This window comes from Grus americana, chromosome 3 (genome assembly GCF_028858705.1).
Source record: "Grus americana isolate bGruAme1 chromosome 3, bGruAme1.mat, whole genome shotgun sequence".
In the NCBI taxonomy this organism is placed as follows: domain Eukaryota; kingdom Metazoa; phylum Chordata; class Aves; order Gruiformes; family Gruidae; genus Grus; species Grus americana.
In genome coordinates, this window is record NC_072854.1 from 116,617,557 (window position 1) to 116,640,364 (window position 22,808).

The 22,808-nt window shown below is 40.3% G+C and overlaps 1 long non-coding RNA gene across 1 annotated transcript; it reads right to left on the reverse strand.

Moving 5' to 3' along the window:
• Positions 1-300: 300 nt before the first annotated feature.
• On the reverse strand, positions 301-6,856 carry LOC129205403 (uncharacterized). The gene is made up of 3 exons (XR_008576713.1): positions 6,740-6,856; positions 2,908-2,960; positions 301-397 (listed from the first exon to the last, which is right to left on the reverse strand). It is a non-coding gene; the product is annotated as an uncharacterized LOC129205403 (long non-coding RNA).
• Positions 6,857-22,808: the final 15,952 nt, after the last annotated feature.

The following is a 22,808-nucleotide window of genomic DNA, read 5'->3' on the forward strand; positions in this document are numbered from 1 at the left end:
CCCTTCAACACTGAATTGCTGTTGGCTACCCACACTGCAGAAGTATCTGAAGCCCATTTGAACCACGCTATTAAGATTCCTGAGGTCATACGCTGCGTGTGATTGGTAGAACTGTCTGAGAATAAACATCTCCCATGACCTCTCTTCCCTTACAGACTCACCCACAGGTACGCACTGTGCCATTGAAATGAATCTGATGATAAATGTTCTGGCCTGGCGAATACTCACCTGTATCTCTGCACAGGACTAATGAGAAGACGAGGACATGAAATACTTTCTGTTTCTGTTTGGTTTCACCGATGCTGCACCGGAGGGGTAGATCTGATGCCTGTTTTCTGAAACAGCTCAGAGGCCTGAAGTATTCCTTTGTTAGCTGAAGAATTAGTAAACAAAATTCCTGTGAGACAGTTAATGGGAGAAAAAGATGTCATGATTAAGATTCAGAGAAAAGGTTTAAAATATTACAATAAGAATGAAATCCAAATATGTATCTGAGCATATATTTCAGTGTGCAATCACCCCAGCTGACAAGAAAATTGGGTTTGAATGTGGTGGCAGTAATATCTGCTCCAGTGTATGTGTTCTGCATAAAGAGAGGCCTTGGACATTGCTATTTTGACTTTGCAAGAAACACTTGAGCAAAGATCCCCGAATTCCTGATAGGGACTGGCAGGTCTCACTCTCTCTCAGAAATGCTGAAGATGGAAACATCAAGAGTGCAAGTAAAACAACAGGAGTGTTGATGTTACTCTATTGAACACGTGAAAACAAGCGATGACGCACAATGCAAGGCAGTGCGATAACCACATTCGCTGAATGTGGAGTGTTTCTGAAAGGTGCTTATTGACCTCTGAATCTTCAATCTGCAGGAGATATCTGAGCTATAATGAACACAGGAAGCCACCACGTGATAGCCATGGTGCCTTGCTAGCAAGCCTATCTCCTGAGAGTTGATTACAGGCAAAAAGAAAAAGGTTCTAATGGAAATCAGCTGATACAATCAACCCTACTAAATCCACTGTCACTTTTCTATGACCACTTGCAAGAGCCTATCGTAATGTTATTTTGCATTGCAAGCATTTATCCTTTAGCTGTTGAAGGGAAACAACCAGCTCATTTTGTAGATGAGCCATAAGTTTCTGGATACTGCTGCTCCGAGTCAAGCAAACTGCATTACCAAGTCCCATCAATACTAGATTTCTTGGGCGTGCCAGATGTCCTCTCACTTACAGAAACATAACAAAAAAACCCCAGTGTCCTCAAAAACATCAAGAAAAATGCTAACTGACTTGCACTGGGGCCAAGTATATACTTAGGAGTTATAAAAAAAACCCTTCTTACTGACTTTACAGCAGGGATAGCACCCCATTTTAGTCAGCAATGCAAAAATGCTCTTTTCCATCCCAGCCCAGCCTACCCTGCTGTCTTACCCTAGGGTGAGCTGGGGCGGTAATAGTGCAAAAGCTTTTCCAAGATACTCCATGTAAACAAAGCAGAGGTCTCTGATGTCTTGTCTTCTCAGAACCAACTTTTGCTCTTTTCATCAAACATAGCTCTGGATAAGATGCTGTAATTTTAGTTGCTATTAGAGTCTAAAGTGATTTTCCTGCGTTCACTTGTTCCTGGCATTGAATATTCATAGCAGAGCTCTGTTTATTCTTTCACCCTTTTTTGTCTGATGTTATTGTTGTGAAAATTGAAGAACTGTCACAACTGTATTGCCTTTCATGCAGGAATACAGTGAGTTTCAGGTTCACTTTTAAACCCAGTGACATGTGTTTAAAAGAAACTATTAAAAAAAAGCTGAAACTAGGCATCTTTACTACTAAGGCTAGCTGACTCAAATGACTTTATTAGAATGTTCTTTGCTATTTTTCCTTGTATGTTAGGTGAGAAGCACATATAGAAAGTCCTGTTAACCGTCATACAATCCATAGATCCATATTACCGTGAAAAAATTGCTCGGCTAAAGTTCACACAAACAAAAGTGAAATTACCCCAAAGGAACCTCTGTGTTTCAAGACAATTTTCTTGCTGAGTTTCAAATATTAAAACTCTCCCAGTTGTTAAATAAAGAGTGATGAGAAAATGCATGCAATTTTAATTTCCACTGGGATTATGCCTGGTGTGAGACAATCATGTTGTTAGATATTTTTCTAAAGACTAAAATAATGTTATAGTGTCTGAGAAGGATGTTATGAAGAACAAGGTACTGAAATAAAAACATTTTTATCCCAGACTGGCTACTTGTTATGCTTTTTGCTGAAATTGCTTGAATGAGAATGTATGCAAAGCTTTATTATCTAAGACACTTAAGCTCAACTTGGTTTAACTGATGTATCTATTAGCTTATTTATCTTGTAGTTAGTGAAGGCTTGATATATCAACTAATGAGAATCCATGCAAGTCCAATGGATATTTATAAAAAATGACATCATGTTCACTTGTTTACCCCCCTAGCAGTGCTAAAGCAACAGCACACTTTAAAATCAAAGCTGATGTTCACAGTGCTCCCTGCAAAACCAACTGGTTAGTGGAAGGGCCGAGTATTTGCAACACCTGTGCCCCCACTTTTGTCCTCTGGGGTCTGGTGGCATTTCAGATGCTCTTAAAAGAGATTTGTAGGGAGACCAAAAAATGGGGAATGACAAAGAGGAACTTTAAAAACCAAATTACAGTCTTAAATATAGCTAGTTCATAACCCCTAGCTCACAATCAGGTGTTGAGGAACAGATATACCAGGTATGAAGTATCACACTGTAATTGTAAGGAGGAATTTGCTTGGGAGATTACTTTGGCTCTGCCTGGGAAAGAATTTAAAGGGACGTACTAAACAGCTCCATTGTCAGAAAACTAAAAATGTCAACAGTGACTATGAAAGCATACTGCTAGAAAAGCAAACATTACCTTGTTTGATTTTGTTTATTGTTTTTTTGTCAGATCTGTAGCTTTTCCTAAACCTGGAGGAAGGAAATAACACTAATAAAAATACTTATTACCTGAAAAATGTGTCAGTTTTGTAATTGAGGATAAATATGACAACATTGACAAAGTTGACAATAAATATTAACAATAACGTATGCTTTATTTCCTGCACTTCTTTAAATGTGGCAAAGTACAAAGACATGGGACCTGCCTCCTTCAAACTCATTTCCCTGCTCTCTCAAGGGTCCATCTTCAACAACTTTCAGGAACCTACAAAGTCCTTTTATCCTTTTTTAATAGCAGTATTATTCAGTAATATACTTAGCACAAGGATGGGATAAGACAAATACTAATCTTCATCTCACTCCATTTTCAGACAGTTTTCACAAAGGAAACTGCTCTCTAGGAAATCCAGCCAAAGTTTAGATGAAACCAAATTTTTCCAAATCCCCTTATATTTGATTGTCCTGATACAGGAATTTTCCAAAGGAGATGTTCTAGAGGAATTTCCCAGGCTAGAGGGCAGCTTGTTTGCTTTGTGTTGTTTCCTGTTAAATTGCAAACTTTTTCATGGAATGGGTAATATCTGGGCAAGCAAATCACATTTGTGAATCTTGGCCTAACACTTGTCCGAGTGTAAGGAATGGGTAATGGTAGGAATTTTACCATGTATTCCTTGACAGGCAGCTGCATAGCTGAGAAAAGCTGTGAGAGTGACAGGGAGTTTATGTATCCTGGAGATATGGAGAAAAACAAAGGGAAATAGGAAAGAAGGGGGAAAAAAATTAAGTGGCAAAATCAGCAGTTACTATAACAGAACTATACTGCTGGTTCATTTTTTTTGGACTTGATTTAGAAAGAAAAATAATAGGCACATTTCCTTCAGATTTATTATGTTTGGAGGTAGTATATTTAAGCAGAATAGACAGAGTGGGTGATATAAGTGAGTATCTAATGATAGATAATACTAATTAAGGGGAATGTCAAGGCCAACCAAGAGCTAAGGAGACAAACTCTCTGCCCCCCGCACTATTGACAAAGTGGCACCTGTTCCATTTCTGGACATTTCCAAAGACAAACTGGGGCAAAACAGTACAAGAAAAGACAAAACAATGTCAAAATCAAGATCTAGGCAACAGCTCCAGCAAAGGCTGTTCCAAAGCCAAGTCAACAATGGCAGCAAATCCAAAAGCAGCAACAGGGGCTCTAGGAGACACTGTACCTTCTTCCTTTCTTCTGGCCTCTAATCAGAGCCATCTGCAGGGTGTTAGTCCACTTGAAGGCTGACATGAAAGATCCTTACATTTACATTCACACCCACTCAGCAATGAATAGGCGCCTCCAGATCAGTCCTACATGCCCATGAGATAGCGAGCACATAAAGCCATTCCTACAGCCTGTAACCTTGGTAGTCACCATGTGGGTTTTCTACAGGGCTGGCCCATGGTGTCGTAGCCCTATGTTCCATCTCTAAGGTTTCTCCAAAGCCAATGCCAGCCCTTGACAGCTTTTGTAAATGACATGAGAGTTTATCTAGGGATGCCAGAAACCTGTACCAGTTCCAACAGCAGAGCTCAGACCTATGTGGGGGCATTACCACATACCAGGGAACCCATTTTTCCACCACGTTGCTACAGCTTGCTAAACAGGCAAGCAAAGCGAGTCAACATCTGGCTCATTTCTCCTAAGCAGCCAACAAGAGGTTTTAAAACCTGCAGGGTCAGAAAGGCTCTCTCTCCACTGCGCTTCAGAAATGCAATGCTGCTTGACCTGGTTCTTGATTTACCTTTGCTATATCTGAAGCCCCCAAAGTAACATTCTCAAAAAATTTTTAGGACAGTTTCCTATGTGCAAGGACAGCAGTGAGTTACTTAACAAATTAAGAGAACATCACTGGGAATAGAACAGTTCACTGTTTACTGTATGACTCTGCAGCTGTCAAAAACATAAATCATAGAAAAAGAAGTTGAAATTAGAGACAAAAAGCAAATCCAAACATCTTTGATGTCATTTGGAGAGGGTTGAAGAGCTCATGCTGGTGGAAGGAGGAAGGGAAGAAAAGCCAGTCCCTGAAACTGGGAATAGGACTCAGGAAAAGTCAGGTCCATTCCCCTCTACTCCATAGATTGTGTAAACGATGGGCACATTTAAACTCAAGTCTCTAACAGAGAGAATAGGAGATTAATACTCTCTACTTCTCTCCTGCCTAATGAGATTGTAAGATCTCTCATTAATTGTTTGTCCCAGTCATAGCACAGCTGAGACCAGACCTCCTTTGGGGCCCCTCTACTTTATGATGCAATTAATGCACATAACCCTATGCCATTTATAGTTCTCGAACCCTAATGTGTAATGTGTGCTGGGATGACGGCTTTTTGTGATCAGCAGTGCCTCACTGGTAGAAGGCCCCCTTTCATTTTGTATCTTTTGCATCTACCTGTTCTTCTGAGTTACAACCCCTGTAAGCTCCTGAGTGCTGGAGCTGATCAAAGGCAAGAGCATCCTTTTATAGGAGGCCAGAGTAAAGCAGAGATGCGCTAGGTAACTACTCACAGGCATCCAACGGGCCAACTCTCCCTTATTTTACTTACAAAGGAAGGTTAAGTGGAAAGAATGGTAAAACTCCCATTGCCCTCAACTGGGCCAGGAATTCTCACTCTCATGTAAGTCACATTGTTTGTCAGGGCATTTGCTCAGTCTGTTCCACCTCACCTTTTCCAAAGCCATTTCTGTTTCTCCACTGAAGAGATTTCCAACCACAACTGCTTCATCATTAGATAAATTGCTTCTTTGTGCCAGAAAGATTTCATTCTATGTATTTGTTTGTTTAATCTGTGTACCTCCATGAACTAACATCTTCTTTGCATTTAGTAGGCAGTAGCGGGGAATGCAAAATCAAGGCTAGGTTCTGCTGAAAGTGCAAGATGAAACCCAACAGTACCCCTAACTTCAGGGAGTTTTGTAGAGAGAAAATAGGAAGTGAAATAACTTTTAAAAATGCACACTTTTGTAATGCATTAAAGCCTTCATTGCTTTTGCCAAAACTTCACTTTTAAGAAGAACCAGCTGTGGATTTGATTTCTATGTTTCTCAGCCATAAGTCAATAGAGGATTCAATTTTAAAGCACAAGACCTATAACATGCAGTGTGAATCATCTCTTGTCTGCATATAAGATAGCACAGATAGATAACGTGCTTAGTGAAAGCTTTATCACCAAGGAAACACATTCATAAGCATTGAATCTAGCACCTTAACATTTACAACTCACTTTAAAAAAAATGCCAGCTGTAAATAAGTCCATACTCATAACTAGAAATATGTGGTATCTATCACTCATGCCTATTTTAAGAATTACTCATTGCCTAAGAGTGGCAATGGGCAAAGCCAATTTGCAAAAGATCAGAGCTTTTGGAGATTTGGACTCTGATCTTCCAGAAGTTAATTGTTTCAGAGAGATAATAATTTTTTGGTAATTATGTCCAACCAATCCATAAGTAACCCCTCACAGAACAGGTTTTATCTAGTGCCACTTGCTATTTCCTAAAGGTCACGGAATCTCTTTTTCTCACCTCTAACGGCTCACCTTTCCTGGGTGCACTATGGGGAAGCATAATTCCAGCAAAGTGGAAATTCAGTCAGCAAATGAGGCATCGACATAAATATTCATGGGGGAAAAAAACTTTTGAAAAAATGTTGAGAAAAGAGAGTAGGTAAATCATGGCATCCTCCAGAGACCACTAAGACATGCACTGACAATTTACATGGATTTGCTTAAAATTTTGTCTGTAATTTAAGAAGTGTTATCATACTTACCGATTTATCACCTTCTTGCCAGTACTTGGGCATCTCTTGAGCACTGGACACTTGATCGAGGACAGAACAGTTGCTCAGATGGCATGTAGCACCCATTTGTCATATCCTTGATTTACAGCCTGGGAATTAGCAAGGGAAATTCTTCTAGATTACTCAGGGACATGCTTATGCCCCAGACAATATACAACAGTTGTTCAGTTTTTAAAATGTGAATTTGACTTCCTGTCTAGGATTCTTTCCCCAATTTGCAAACCAAGGACCTGATATGAAGGCAAGCCATGGGAGAAGCACGTGAATTCAGACTATCTACGTGTACAAGGTTAAGTTTCTGCGTAAGTGCTAGAAGACACACTGGGCATTATCTCAGGGTAGAGTCCCAGTGGAGTTTAGCACAGCATAATATGGTAACGATTCAGTTTCAAGACAAAAAATTGCAGAAAGAATTTTGAAAATGCTTGATTATGACTTGTTTTGCCTGTGGCTGTGGTCCCTGATAACACTTTTCTTGAGCTTGGTAGGAAGAGAAGGAAGCTGATGTTATATGCCATTAGAAAGCCAGCTCCGAAAACACACAATATACTTAAAATATTTGTCTCCTTGCAGTTAATCCTACAAAGACACACATTCAGAGAGACCTTTGTTTAATTGAGAATACTCTGAACTCAATTCATGTCTGGCTCCTGTCTGGTTCCATGAGGCTAAATGGATACAAATAAATGGAGCCATTTGCCAACTCAGGACTCAAATCACCGGCAGTCATCATAAAATCCAGTGCCCAAAACAGTCTGAGATGTAAAATACCAGACTCCAGCACCCAAATTTGACCATTCAGTGAAGAATAAGATATAAAGGATTGCTTTAAAGCCACTGACCATGAAGAAAAAGAACACCCACTGGTGGGTAATGACACAGTCTTGAACTTTCACACCACATCTCAGTAAATATTACTGCACTATAATTGAGTTCATCAGGTTCCACGAGCATGCCCATACTTTCTTCTCCATTTCTGGATGAGTTCCATTGGTGTTATGCAAAGGACACTACTGTCTATTGGGAGGTTGTCTGTGCTAACCCGAAGCACATTCTTTTAAATTGTTTATCTCACCCCTGTTTGTAGCTTCTCAGCTCTCAGATCCTCCCTAATGAGGACAGTGACCAGAGGGCTAGAACATACATAACTTTTATAAGGACAAAATGAGGGGCAATGTTAAGGTTTCCTACTTTTTTCCTTTCTCTCTTTTCTAAAGAAAACCTTTTATTCAACCCTGATGCCATAAAAGAAGGTGATGTCATAATTTATGATATTAAACTGGTTACTAAAATGTCATTACACAAGTGATGTTCTAATTGATGATGTTAAACTGGTTAGCAGGAAAGTGTCAAGTGTCACTTTCATGACATAAACTGCCAGTTATGATTATATAATATCAATTATTCTTTAGAAAACTGCATTAGATCAGTTATTTCTGAACCAATGTAGATGGGGTAGGTTCATATTTTTTTAAACGCTGTTCATCCAGTTCTCATTATTAGGAGTAAAATATACTTTGGATGCAGTGTAGACTTTTATAACTCTCCCCTTGAAACATAATACTTACCTTTCTCATTTGCCCTTTCAGCTGCCACCAGATCAACAGCGAGCTAAAAAGAAAGCAGTGAGATAAATTTTATAGCCTTAACTAAGCTTGCCTTGTTCTGCAATCTTACAGAAACCAAACTTTTGAGCTGAAGGTAGAAAAAAATAACAAAACATAATTTTAATAGTAGGTTAAATATAGAACATCAGGATTTGCTGACAGGATGTTGGTTACTATGAGCCCTGCTTTGACGCTGGATCTCCTAAAGCTTTAGCGTCCAGCTGCTCTCCAAATTCCTCTAAATCTTATTCAGGCACAGAACCAAAAGAACATATTAATATCTGAAATGCATGCAGCCAGATCTTAAAAACTTAATCCCTTCTAGGGATAGTTACAAGTAAAAGCAGCAAGTTTAGTTTATGTATACTCTCTGGGTCCAATAGGAGTAGGCTGATTCACCGCTGATGCTGATCTGATCTAGCAAGTTTATAACATTTCCCTACGTCAAAGCATTTTGTTCCTTGCTGTCAGTGACACATCTCTGGCTAACTGGCAAGGCTATTCAGAGATGCCCTGATAGCAAGTTAGATGCAACATAACAGGATGAGATTTTTATGGGAATTTCCCAGCTGAAATCTTATCTATTTTATAGGAGAACAGGTACATTCACATTAACGAGGGAGAAAGCAACAGGCAGGACTATCTCTTGGTCAAGACTGTCAGATTTGCCTGAGTTTAAATAAAAGGATTGCTCCCACGGATCAGCACCGGTACCTATTGTAAAACTGGCAGAAAATTACAACAGAAGGATAAATGCTGTACATCCTTCCAACAACACTGACTCTCAGAAACAGTGAGGATTCCAAAGCCAACAAAAGTTGGCTGCTGAGTAAGCCATACTATTACCTTCCTGAACAACTTTGTGCTCAGAGCAGCGTTGCTTTATAATGAAAGCTGTATGTGGAGATGACTAAAAGGACCACGCTTCTCCTCACTCCGTTACCCGTACCAACTTTGATCAGATCAGATCAGAAGCCTCACTTCGTGGGAGAGGTCTCAGAGGTTTGATCGAAGGAGCTGTGGAAGGTCCCAGGGAGGAGCTGCAAAGAGGCAAGAGAGGATTGTGTTAAGAAATACTCAGAAACGCACACGTGATTTTCATTTAGCTTAATGGAGATGGTGGAAATTAATTTGCAGGGCAAGGCTTTGAAAACTTACCTCATGATTTCATCCATGCAAAAATAATCTGTTGTCTCCTTTTATGTCTCTTGTTCTCTACATGGTTTTGCAAGTAATGGATTTCGATATGATCCCACTTCCCCCAGCTTTCCAAAAAGCTTAATGATGATTACTGACCTCAGTTCTAAAAAAAAAAAAAAAGTAAAGAAATAAAGACAAGGAGAAAAAAAGGAAAGAGAGAGGTTAAGTATTGATTATCCACATATACCAGGTACCTAGCTCTAGGTAGCATTCCACCCATCAGATTTTGGGGACATACAAATTCCATTAGATATCAGATCTTTAATGCAGACGGCCAAATAACACCAGAATTTTGACAGTTTATCCCCTTAACCTGCTATCATGTCTTCTCTATCCGACAGACATTCTCACTGGAGCCAGTAACTATTTTTCTCTTTTTCCTGATTGGCTATAATTTTTGAAAATATACTGTCAAGCCAGGGAAAGCTTGCATTAGGCAGACAAGCGATGCATCGCACCAGTCTAATTTACATAACAAGTCAGATAAAATCTAAGCGTTAAAGTGTGCACACTTGTTGACATGACAGAAGGTTGAAATCCTGCAAGACAGATGCCTCTTACAAGAAAGAGGAGGATAAAAATTCTTTCAAATCCTTAGTAGGTCGAACCTGCCCATCCATGTAGTTGTTGCATCGTGGAAACACATCTGTAACATGCAGTAGTACCAATCAATCTGCAACGAGGTTCCAGCTTACAAAAGCAAAATTCCTTCTAACATTTCATTGTAACTGAAAGAAGGCATCCAGACACTGGTGGGTTTTTTAAAAGTTATATCATAATTTATAATTGGTTGTTAATTAATGTCAGATCACAGTGGAATTCCTATGGAATTACAGAGTGGAGCCTCTTTAATTACCAGTTTATAATTATAAATCTCATTGGAATGAAAAACACAGGAACTGTAATAAATGATGATGATCTCGCAAGACTTCTTTGACTAATAAAATCTTCATGTATGCATCTTAAGGAATTTTAGAACAGTAGTCTTCATTTGAGGCAGAAAACATTTTCCATGATGCAGGATTCCCCTTCTTGCATTATGCAAAAACAAAGAGAAAACCATCTTAAATGTTATTTCACAACTAGAGCAATTACATCTTGTGAAATGAAAAATACATCTCAGGTCTCTTAGCACTACATTTTGCAATCTGTGTACACCGTAGATCACTAAGGTAAGACCTTTTCCACGGCTGCTCTGCAGTTTTGTCATTCTCTACTGATTTGCCTGCAAAAAGCCACGGAACTAGCGCTGGCTGCTGAAGATCCTATATGTAATCATACAGAAGAGGTCTGCAGCTTACTGTTCAGGTTGTCATGATCTGTGCTATACCTCATGCAATCAAGGATGAAATGATTAGTACTGTGCATGTTCACTGTTAATTAAGTGTACCCACAGCAGTTTGTCCTATGTTCTGCTGCACACATTTGTACCTCCTTAGACACCCGTGGGTGGAGAATTACAACTATAACAGCTTTACACCAGTACCCTACAGACCAAAAGCCGATGCAGTATGTATGTTGTTATGAATCTGTTCAAACATCTTTTCCTCCTTTTAGTTTAACTTTGGGTTGGCTGAAATGAAACTGAAGTTGGGGTGCCAGCCACATGGAAGCAGCCCTATCAGAAGAGTTCCCAGTGCAGGAACTCATCTCTGCAACGCTGACAAGAGGCAGGAGGAGGTGGCGGCAGCTGCCTCCCTGTCCCGTCTGTGCCGTCACAGCATGGGACCCCAGTGCAGACCGGTGCACGCACATCCCCTGCTCTCGGCCAAAGTTTTTCACAAGGAGCCCTTGAAGGAAGATACTGATTTGAATTAAATAATTGTTTTCATAATTGGCTTTACTTTGTTGGTCAGCAGCAGGTCCTGAGCCTCACCAGCTTCTTTAGATGTCCCAACCCAGTCACTCTCATTCTCCAGAATGCTAGTTACTGCTTTCAGCCATCCTCCTAAGACTTGTTTTTCCTCAACAAGGACATGAGTAATTCATGTGTTGAGCCCCTCCTCCCCTGCTTCTAACATTGTTTTTTTGTGTTCCTTGCATTTTTCCCCAGTCCTCTCACAGTTCTGTTTCTCTGTGCCTTTGAGGCTGCAGCCCTGAGCTTCTCCCCGTGTCCCATGTACAGCTGTGGGAATCTGTAAACCTGCCAATGTGCACTTTGTAAAAACTTGTTGTAGATCTGATGGGTTTCATTTTGCAAGCCAAGAAACCCAGGCTTACAACATAATTGATACTAACAAATTGAGAGAGGAACTATGGCCCCTATCAAAAATAAAAGACAATCACAGTGAATTAAAGGTCATGGTATAAAGAACTGTGCAGAGGAACACTGGGAAATAAGAACAAATGTAATCCAGGCTACAGCGGAGTTAAACCAGAGATGAATTTGGCTAAATAAAACATAAGAAACCTATTTCCTGTACTAATTACTCCGCTTCTTAAAGAAGTGTAATGTTGGCATCAGCCTTCATAGTAAATTGCACCACAAAACCCCAACACTTAACAGTGTTTTAGCATACACATTAGGCAGGCATTTACCAATTCTTATTTTGCCTAGCTGTTGTTTATTCGTCGACAAATTTTCATTGCAGGCTTTATCAAGCGGAGAGATGCTATTTGAATAGCAGAACTGCTATTCAAGGGCTTTGAGAAGTAACTACGCAGTATTATCTGATTACGCATTTGCTTTTCATTCCACTTTCCAAAAGTGTCCCTTTAGTAAATGTAGACCAGCAGCATCAACAGGGCAACTTCCCCGCAGAGACAGTGCTTCCCATGGAGCATGTAGGCTGCAGTCACTAACACAGACAAAACGACAGCTCGTTTCTTCTCATTCATTTCGCCGGCAGAACAAAAAGGACGGCACATTAGCAAGAGACTTTCATATGGACACTGGAATTAATCAGACCCAAGTTTGCCTTCCCTTAAATCACAGGGTCACGCAAAGGTGGGGAGAAGAATTTGCAGTTGTACCTTTGCGGGACCGCATTCCTAATTCTGCCCGAGATAACGAAGTCCCAGCGCCTTGGGTTGCTGATTATTACAATCACCAACAGACACACATACATATTCAGGGAAAGTGTTCAAACTCTCACATTTGTATTCATTTTACTTTGACTTGACTGGAATCATAAAAGGAATGTGTAAACGAGGAGAGCCTGTTGCTGAGATGAAGCTGAATTTTTTCCCCACAGAAACTTGGGTTCATGACAGCTTTTTGTTGGGCAGGACATTAGCCTTTTGTAATTTATTGCTTTTAGATTAAATCTGGGGAAACTCAATATTGCAGTTGAATGATTAGAGCAATACCCCTCGGAGTAATAAATTTTCTTTGGTGCTGTGCATCTCTCGATCATGTTTCCCTTCTAATTACATTTACATAAATGATATTCTGCAAAATTAAATTAACATTCAAACCGTTACGCTGGCAAGGAGAGACAAAAATTAGTTACAAACTTACATCCCTAAAAAACCGAAATGACACCTCGTTCTTTCCACAAACTGAATCACAGCTATCCCCCAAAGTGTCTCACACACAACTGATTATTCTAGTTGGTTAATCACCGACCTAGACGCTCTGCTCCCCCTTTCGGAAGTTTATAGTGTAAGGTCCTGCTTTCCACAGGGTCTCATTAAATAGCAGCAATTGGTGACAATCCAAATTTGGTCAGCGAAATGCTCTATTCAGACCTAGATTTGATTTCTACAGTTTTGGCCACAGCCCTTCCTCAGGGCTTCCCTGTCTTGGCTCCCGTGCACCATTTCTCTAGTACGGAGCCAGAAGGTGCTTGGCGGGGCTCCCCGTGAACTTAGACTCAGTGCTGCGCTAACACCCTCCTGACCAGGCTGCAGAAAGATGTTCTTGCTCTTCGTACGTCCACACCGCCACGCTGGCTGGCTAGCAGTGCCATGCTTTCCTGGGCTGCTCTCCAACTGACGCATGGACATAGGGTCTCACAGAATAAGTTTTCAGCTGCCAAGAGGAGGTTACCATTACCCTGATGAGAAAAAAAGAATGCCAGCCTACTGCTGGCTTGCGAAACCAGTCTTCAAACAGCGTTTCCAAGATCTGAAGTTTAAATGGACTGTGATATGTAGTGTTGATTTGCCTAAGGTCACTAATCTCCTGACCACTCAATCTATTTTCTGAGTGCTGTATGAGGAACAGTAGCTTTTTCAAAGAAAAATTGTTTTCTAAGACCTTCTTGGAAAGGCATTGTTTCTGTTGTCCAGTAGAGGATTTGCCCTTCAGATACCCACCCACTGTAAAGACAGAGTACATCCATCTCTTCTCTACTCTCTTTTGTCTTTTCATGCTGTTAAGAAACCATCAAAATACATATGCAAAGAACACGTGTCCTATTCTATCGGTGTGAGGCACCGCTTGATTTTGTCAACCATGCACCCACTGAGCTGAAGATCACAATATTTTCATTCAAGAGTTTGATTACTGAACCTCGTCCTGCCCTGCCTTATAACAAAGAGCATATACCACCACGTCTCTAGTGATATAAATTCTTACGCAAGTATACTCAAACAATTTTGAGGCATTAGTAACGGAAAAGGAAAAAAAAAAATTCAATATTTACTATATGGTGCATACGTATACACATATATAGTCACATCTGGAACAAAATCTGTCAGCTCCACTGCAAGTGTGTCTATTTGAGTGTGAGTATACTGTGTGTGAATTGGGCATATTTCAATGAGGGAAAACACAATATCTGGAGAAAAGAATTAACGTAAAAATGTCAAAGCTGCTGATTAAATAAAGATTGTGTATATATGATCCTACTTCTCAGTTTGAAACCTGGATGATTTCAACATTTCAATTTTTGAAAACAAAGTTTGCATTCAGCGATTGAATTTCCTTGTTGAAACACATCAACACTTGCATTTTAGCATATTTCAGTTTACTTGGCAAAGAGATTGCTGTTTTTTTCCAAAAAAAAGAACACTGGGCAGCCTGGCATTTGTTTGAAAACCTAATTTAATTTTCCCTAAACTTCACAGTTTCTGTATTTCTATAGGTCCTATAATAAATACAATTAATTAGTTGTAGACATAACATTTAGAGACCGTATTTTCTCGAAGTGTTTGATTGCAGTGAGTCATCTGCACGACAGTCCTCTTTCCAGGACTGCATTTCATTCCTGTTTGCCTCACCCTGGTAAACATAATGTGCCAAACACTCTAGAATTTCTGTTAAATAAGCTCGTCTCACAGCATTATGGCCCAGGCCCATTCAGAGCCATAATTGAATTCTTTGGCACACAAATGGCTTGGAAAGACCGGGCCGATTTATGTATTTAGGACCATATGACAAACATCTGTTTCACTGCACAGAATGCTTGGGTATAACCACAGGTACCAAACGCACATCACGTAGGAAATCTTGGTGCAGGTTCATTAACCACGACTCCTGGAAAGGACAAGAGACCCTAATTTCCATTTAATGGAACAGACTCTTAGCCCGTGCAAGACTATGACGAGCCTTCCGTGAAATCTATGAGTCAATGAAAATTCAGATCAGTCAAGGAGATGGGGAACATACCAGCACCAGACCAGCAGGTACATTTGCAACAACAACGTTATACAACAAAACTCAAGAAACCTTTCCTTCCTCAAGGACTCCAAACTATATCTCTGGAAGACGGAACAATATAACTAAAATGTCATAACTAACTTCCACTGCTAGCAGTAAGCTTTGATTTACTTTATTTTATCAGTCTCTTATATTATTCCTATTATCATTGCCATAGTATTTTCCCCGTTTTTGAAAAACAGCATAGCTTCAAGACACATACCAGCAAAGCACAACAAATATATGTCTGAGAGAGCACCCAATGAGTGATGGGAGAATCCTTATAACTAAGAAAAGCTGTAAAGAGAATATGCGAGGCTTCAGCAATGTTATCAAGAATTAATGACTACGCAGGGGTGTGATTCAGATGGCTGAGGTTATCAGACTCCAGGTGCATTGGACAGTGCCTGTGAATAAGCCAAGACCATCTGACATCCACAAAGAGAAAAACGTACACCTATCTAGAAGCAGGGTTCTTTACAAGCTTTCTGAAAAAGCTCCAAGGTGGGGTCTGAGCATTTTGAAAGGTTATGTAAAGCAAAGATATCTTATTTAGCTCGCGATCCAGGAGATACTATAGCTCTGAGGAACAGAGAAGGGAGAAGAAATACACATTTGTCAAAAGGTATCTCAATGGCAAATGCAAAGAGGACCTGAAGGGATAGCTGATACTTCCAGTTCTTGAGGAGAGTTGGAAAACTGTGATTGTATGTTATCTGTCAGGAATACCACACAGAAGAGGAGATTCAAAATTGCATTTGTAGACTATCAAGAGCAACCAGAATGATTATGAGCTACTTTTACTATAAAGGTCAGGCTAATCTCTGCATATCAGGGATTATATTAATAAACACTCTTGATCACTTCAGTACCTCTCTCATTTATTGCCCTTCGGCCCCTGCTTTGAGCAAGTGCACAACTGCCCAGGGGACAGGATGGGTGGGGAGTGGCTGCATGTTGGGCCGCTCTGCTCAGTAGGGCTTTCCCTCTCCCGGCGCAATCCTCAGGGACTCCCGAGGGCAGGCTGCTCTGGCTGTGAGGAGAGCACCACTGCGTGCACAAGGCATGGCAGCAATTAAGAGGAATTGAGGCTCGGTCTCACAGTGCCCGTGTTCCTCCACTTCTGCATTTTGAACCGCCTGATTTTTGTTGTTGTTGATGGTGTTTGAAGATTAAATGTTATGTGCAGCAACAGATGCTAGTGATCTCATTCAGAGCTGAATACCTTTTTACACATGGTTTGGTTGTGCACCAGGGGCCAAGAACTTTGGCTGTAGATAAGCAAAATCAAAATCTGTTTTAACTGGCATAATGAGTCCATTGTCTATAAACATTCGCATTACGAGAATGAGATCAAATTTGCCAAGGGACATTATTATGTCATGAAATATATTTGCCCCTCACAAAAGAATGACTGGAAAAGAGTGGAAGAGTGGTGATTATTGAGTTATGTACCAGTGGCCTAAATCTGCTCAAAAGCTCCACTAATTGCAAACAAACACGATCTTGGCGAATAGAGAGACAGAGAGTCACAAGCGTATGTACAGAAAACATCCAAGAAAGAGGAGGCAAGGGCATTCTTTGAGGAATAAAGCAAGGAAATACTAGAGCTTGGCAGCTTCTGCCCAGTTTGATTGGATGGGTGGCAGCTATTAAAGAGCAGTGCCAAAAAGATCAGTTTTAGGCTGGATGGGATTTCCCTAGGAATATGAAAAACAACAGGTCAGGAAACAGAAAATAAAAAATACAAACCCTACTGGAGTGCTGTGATATTGATCCATTTTTTCAAGCAGTCACAGATTCTTAATGACCTGCAGATCACATCAGGAAGATGTCCCAGGAGCTGCTGTTAGAACTAATGTATTTAAGGATTTATATTACTATTGTTAGTAACACAGGAGGTGTTTTCTCTTTGGAACAGTGAAGAAGGCGGCCTGCGAAGGAAATGTAGGGTTTCAAGGCATGAAGGTGCAACTTTTGCATCAAACTGCTTTTGATGGATTAAAAACTGGAATCAATTGATAAGAAAAAGGTTGCAAGTATTTGACTTGTCTCAGGGGAAATCCTTGGGAATATCATACACCTTTGCAAACTGCATTCAAACTGTAAGAAAAAATAAATTTCTCAAAGAAGCAAAGACAAGAAGTAAGAATCTAGGTGGTATTAAACAGTATCATAGAAAAAACCAAGGGAAAACCATACAACAGCATTAGGCTTTCTGAATAATCTAGTGCACTCAAAAGCAATTTCCTACAGATTTGTCAGCCTTAATTCATGTCTACAGGTGTGTTTCTCCCCTTTCATTGCTCCACTCACTTTTAAACATGTGAGCTCCGCGAATGTGTGAAGAAAGCAGGGAATAATTATCATCAGTCATAGCTTGAGGTATCCTATCTATCCATCCTAGTGGCCTAGAGGGTCCATCAGGTGCCTTTCTACTGAATTCAGTGAGCTAACAAAAAAGATGTCCAAAGCAAATCCATGTCTCTTCTAGCAGAACAAGAGAAAGATCACACTCTCACCTCCCCAAAACCAAACACAAAAGCCACTCGAATCTCAAACCTACCTTTATATTCACTAAAAGATAGGAATTTCCTGCCAGACCCCTGTCCCAAAGGGGCAAGGGCTCTGCTGAGTCCATGAGGTAGAATACAGACATCAGCAGTGTCTCCATAAATGTCACAGCTATCTGCTCAGCCTCAGACATTCATCAGCATGAACCGATTGCTGAGCAGGGTAAAGAAAATGTTTTTGCCAGAGGTCTATTGACAGGGACCTGGGAGATATGAGTAGGTAGCACGGAGAGAGTCCCGTTGACTTCAAGGTTCATGAAACACAGTCAGCGTTGTCAGAACCGAGCTCTTATAGAGGCAAAGGAGGTTTAATAGCACAGTGCTGGAGCAGCGCTTTTGTATCTCTTTGGTGTGGAGTATGGCGTTATTCTCAGAATTGGAAACCTGTTCTTTGGCTAGAGTAAAACCATTTGATTGTGTTTCGTTGCGAAAACATTGCAATTTGCTTTATTGTCCATGATTAATGTTGGCCTTTCAAAAAATTTTCTTTTGTGCTGTGTAAAGAAAGCTTCTTCCCAGTGTTGTTGAAATGCTGGCTTTCATTATGCATGGCAAAGGAGAGGCTGATGATGCTTTATGATCTTTAGCAAGTACCACAGACATTTCTGGAACATGAAATAAAAAATAAGAGCAAGTAGCATTAAAATGTTCTTAGAGCTAATTTCTCCAACCAGAACACGAAAGTTCTTTTTCATTTATTGTATGTGAACAGTGTTCAAAGCAAAATAAAAATCATTCTGAAACTGAGTCTTTATATTTCTCTGGAATTCAGTCAGGGTGCTGGAATACAGTCAAAGTAAAACCTTCTTTTTATGACAACTGAATTTGAGTATTGGATTTCTTATTTGATGCGACATCTCATCACAAGATCCTCCAGGCACTGTGCATGGACCACCTCTAAAATATAAACATCCTAATATTATACCTCTTCTGTTTCTCTGTGGTAGTAATAATTCACTTTCACATCAACTTCTTGAAAGGAAAAGCCAGCAGTGTCCAAAACTTCTTATACTATATACATGTTTTAAAGGCAATCCTGAAGACTCTTTCCCTCCCATGGGTAACTACATCATGTTGCAGCGGCAATGACATTGCTGCTGGCTTTCACAGAAACGGATTTTGAACAAATTCTGGCAAAGGAGACAGTTCTTCAGGCAGAGTGGGGCTGCATGACTGTGTTGACTCCCGTCAAATTTTGCCAGTCGTCATCAGCTGATGATATGTTTCTGACTGGTGAACTTCTCTGAACATGATTTAATAGCTGAATCAAAGCATGAAAAATTCTCAAGATCAGCTAAATCTCAGCAGACCTTCAGGTCTGTGGATCACAATTTGGAAACTACTGATTTAATCCAACTTCCATCATGATGGCTAACAACTGATCGCACCTCATCCTTAATGAACTAAGTTTGGGCAATGTGAGAGGTGACTAGTATGGAGCTCTTACTGTTTACTGAATAGCAATGTGATGCATATGATTCAGGTAACATCAAAAAAGTGTCTCATTTTCAGGAGATCAAAAGGTACAGTGCCTACCAGAAAAGAAAAATGGCTATATCAAAATAAAAGGAAGCATTCTCAAGTTTCTGCTTGCTACTAGCCTGAAGAGTTTGATTAAACATGGAGATACTTCTGCATTAAAGTGACATTTATTTTTTAACAGGAGGTTAAATCTTAGATGCCAACACAGCCTTGTTTGCTGTAGAAATGTGGCAACTTAGGGATATACAAGTTATGCACATCCAGGCACCAAGAGATTGAAATTCAACCTGCCATTCAACAAAGATCTTCCTCTTTCATACCAGCACAAGTCAACCACATTCTTCTGACCATCCAGGACCTTCCCAGACCCAATTTCTGTGTCTCTGATCCTCTCTACATTGCTCTCTACCCTCTCCAATACACAAGTACTAACTCACACACTATTTCTCACAACATTTTGTTTCTTCTTTGCTGCATCCTACCTAGAAAAACATTTTCTGAACTGATCTCCTAGGTGTCTATTCTGTCATGTCTTCAAATCGAGCAAAAGATTATTTTTTAAAAGATTCTGCATTCTTTGAAACGGAAAACATTTGCATGATCAAATGAAAAAAAAAGCCCAAAGTCAGTGGACTCTTCGCAACGGACCTCATTGACTTTTCAGAAACTCTTGTCACAAAGAATATAACCTGACCGCTTTCCTGTTTCACACCTCTCCCAGCAGCGAGCTGCTGCTTGAGGCAGAGAACGCAGTACTGTAACTAATCTGAAATGAAGGAAAACATTTAACCTACAGTCCTTCATATTCAGAACAAATAACTGTCTCTGTGTCCCTTGCGCATGTTAGATGGAGTCAGAAACAGGTTATTAATGAAGAATAACTCCATAAAAATGAACTCGCTCCAATCACTCTTCTGGCACTACAAGATCAAGGGGAGATGCCAGTCAAGCAGCTAATATTAAACCTGTAAATCTTTACCTATTTAGGATGCTTTAATCATTTCCTATGAATTAATACCATAAAATGTGATTTATAGCTTAAGGAGGAAGATCCTTATAACCATTAATACACAAATTCAATCAACAGACATTTGGAAATTACAGATTCACTGGAGCTGTGTGTTGCTCAACAGAAAACCAGTCCTGCCCCCTTCTCTACAGAGAAAGTGGGGCTTCAAATGTTGGTATAGGTGCAGTTTCATCAATGCTGTGTTCCAGGAAACCTGTTTACACAGGCTTTCTTCAACAGATGGTCTTCTTAATTTGGTACAAGGTAGAAGACTTATAGACAACCCTCAGCTACATGGGTAGTGCATAAGGCAGATGAAGCAACAAACAAATGGGAGAGCATTGGTCTCTTAGCAAACTCTCTAACCTTTCAAGGATTGCTATGACCCTGATCGTCCCACACATATATCTGAGAGAAAATACAAAATTATTTAGGGTGGGGTTTTGAACATGGAAAAGTTATTTTAATTTTTGTCTAGGTTTGCTGTAAATTGTTAATGGCGTCCATGAGGCCATTTAAGCATAAAATCCCAGATACGTTGAGCTTATCAGAAACAGAGGTCTCCATGCAGCCTACAGTCTCCAATATGCCTAGAGACGGCCGGCCGTTTCCTCCTAAGCAATCCTACTTCTCAGCCTCTAACATTTTCTCGTGGCTGTCTTGTCACCACTGTGTACCAAACATAGCTAAAAACAGGGACATTTGTTCCACGTTTCCTCCTCTCTGCCACCGCAGAGTGACCCTGCCAAGTGTCCATCACTTGGTCTCATCTATTCCTGGCTATCATTTGTTTTTCTCTTTCCTTTGCCCCACACGTAGAGGCTCATTCGTCTGCTGGTCCTTCCTCTGTGTCACTGGTTCCAATGCCCCTTTTTCTCTCTGGCACCCCTGCAGATTCATACACACTGTATCCCTTAACTATATACAAAGGACCAATTTCATCCTTTTCAAATTTAACCATTTGCTTGAGATGCCAAAAATAGAAAAAGAGTTGTCCTTTGCTTCCTTTATCATCCGTGAAAAGAGACAGTATGTTGAGAGTCTGACTCGGGTTTTAGCTGAGCAGAATTGCTCTTTGGAGATACCTCCTAGTTTCTACAGTCGAGAGAAAGCTCAGGGTTACTGGCTTTCTAATGCATCACAAAAGTGCTTCAGGGGATGGATCCAGGACAAAGTATAGACATTTTTCCAATCCCCAATTTTGATTCTTGCTCTCTCAACCTCTGTTTCTTTTTTCAAGATTCAAGTTGCTTTGCCCTGTCTGGTTTACATGAACAATCTTATTTTAACTAAAACGAAGTTCAAGAAGAGTTTCTGTAACAGAGCTCTCCAGTGTGGAGAGAAGGCAGGTGACACTCTCTTTATATATTATTGTAAAGTTTCCCAAACAACTTTTTAACCTTTGACTGTTCCAAAAGCCAAACTACCCTACTAGTACAGACTGATATTTATACTTTTATGGAGAGAAGGAAAAAAATAGAAATTGGAACCGTGAGTACTCATTCAGTAGCTGAGACCAAGAGGTTTTCAGAGAGCTAGAAACCGCTGCAGAGGACAGCTAAGCTTTTGCCTCAGGGCATTCAAAACTTCCCTGATCCCTCCCCTCCAGCATATGTCTGCTAAAGATCTCAGCCTGAGGAACAGAACTGGGAGGAAGCCAATCTCCAATTCATCCTGGGATCTTAAGAGTTTGATTTAATTTTCCATATAGCCTGACTGCTTCTTTAGTAATGAGGTACATCCTGGCCAGCCGGACAAAAGCAGCACTGGTTTTCCTGTAGAGCACCAGCATGATGGAGTTTCATAGGCAATCTGATACATTTGCTACTGGTCCAAGTGCAGCAGCACTTAGAGAGCATCCGGCTTTGTTATAGACAGAGAAATTGCCAAAATGTCCATTAATTTCAGTGGTACCAGACTAGGCCCATGGAAACAAGACGGAAAGGATAAAAGTCAGGGAATGTGATACAAGTGGGAGGACAGAGAGGACAGCGAGTTTTGAGAGAGGATGGAGAAGAAACACAGAGTAAGAAGGATGGCTAGGTGCGAAGAAAAGACAGTTATTACAGGAAGAGCAACAGACACCGTCTTGAAAGGAATGCAAGGAAATTTTGTAGTTATTGTTCAGAACTATCTTCTTTTCCTTACTAGAAGAGTTATGATTGATGATGCATTTTTTTAAAATGAAACAGTTAGTTCAGAGTGGTTTTGGAGTGTTTGAAAGGAAAGAACAGCTGTCTATGGCAGGAGGAGCTGGCTGGATAGGTCAGACTACAAGTTCAGCTGGTTTTGTTCCCAACACCTACAAAACCTTTTAAACGAGAACCTTTCTGACAGAGAGAGATGTAAAGGAAGAGAAAATCGCATACAAAGAAATGGAAAAAAGGGAAGTATATAGTAAGGGCTTTGGCTGTTCTCTTTATTTAATGTCATGGGACTATGAATTTTCCTCATTCTCCCTGAATGAAGTCTCTAACTATGTATCTTTGGCAGCTAACACGGCAGCAATAGCTTCAGTTTGATCACTGTGAACATTGCATTGGCTGCACTTTCAAATCATCTCAGCACCCAGCAGCTACCCATT